The sequence below is a fragment of the Oryx dammah genome, unplaced genomic scaffold (assembly GCF_014754425.2).
Source record: "Oryx dammah isolate SB20612 unplaced genomic scaffold, SCBI_Odam_1.1 HiC_scaffold_29, whole genome shotgun sequence".
Lineage (NCBI taxonomy): Eukaryota > Metazoa > Chordata > Mammalia > Artiodactyla > Bovidae > Oryx > Oryx dammah.
In genome coordinates, this window is record NW_024070213.1 from 79,601,041 (window position 1) to 79,602,162 (window position 1,122).

The 1,122-nt window shown below is 40.9% G+C and overlaps 1 non-coding gene across 1 annotated transcript; it reads right to left on the reverse strand.

The window, feature by feature from the left end:
• Positions 1–400: 400 nt before the first annotated feature.
• TRNAW-CCA lies at positions 401–473 on the reverse strand. Its single transcript has one exon. It is a non-coding gene; the product is annotated as a tRNA-Trp (tRNA).
• Between the last annotated feature and the right edge of the window lie 649 nt (positions 474–1,122).

Genomic DNA, 1,122 nt, shown 5'->3' on the forward strand with positions numbered 1-1,122 from the left:
TTAACTAGTAATAAAGGGAATATCCTGCATAGACTCCTCCATCAGCCTGCATAGACTACTACCACAGCTGAATATCCCTAACCCCTATAATAAACCTTTTTTTATATTATTTGGAGAGATATGGTGATGCAACCCTGACTGATACATAAAAATTTAGAGTTTTTAAAACAAGCATGTGGAAAGTGAGCTACATGAAGGTAGCTCTTTAAAAAAATTTTTTTTCTGCTGCTCTGACTCCTATCCCTAGCATAGCGCTTGACACATAATAGGTGAGGTGAAGTCACTCAGTCATGTCCGACTCTTTGCTACCCTATGGACTGTAGCCTACCAGCCTTCTCCGTCCATGGGATTCTCCAGGCAAGAATACTGGAGTGGGTTACCATTTCCTTCTCCAGGGGATCTTCCTGACCCAGGGATCGAACCTGGGTCTCCCGCTTTGGAGGCAGACACTTTAACCTCTGAGCCACCAGGGAAGCCCTTGACACATAATAATCCTTCACTAAATAATAATCCTTCACTAAATATTAATTGGATGAGAATCGAAAGTTTGGGCTTTTTATCTATATGAGCTTTTAATCTTTTTATATATAAGATAAGCAGTTCCTTAAGTTTTGATTTTATCTTGCATTTCAGATACCTATGGGACTTCCAACTAGAGATTTGGTTATATCGATCTAGAGAGCAGCAGAAAAGTCTGGATTGAAGCTATGTAGATTTGGAGATCTTTAACATATAATAGCCACCCTTGCAGTGGCTTCATGGTGGGTGAATGATGCGGCCATACCTTGACATTGGACTAGGCTTTATTACTTCCTTTGGCTGATGTAATGATGTGAGCACAGCATGAAATGTATTTATACACTTGGGTTTCTACTTTTATGTTCTGATCATCTGCTATGAGAGAAAAATGCTCCCTGTTGACATTTCAGGCTGGGCCCCAAGTGAGAAGAGGCAGAGTAGACGGAACACCACTTGCAACATGGGTTCAAGTCCAGCTGATGTACTTTCTGAAATGGAGCCCACCCCAGTTAGACCAAAATACAGTCCATCTGCAGATCTGAAAGTATGAAAATAAATGCCTGTTTTTATAGGCCCTGAGATTGGAGATAGTTTGTTAGGCAG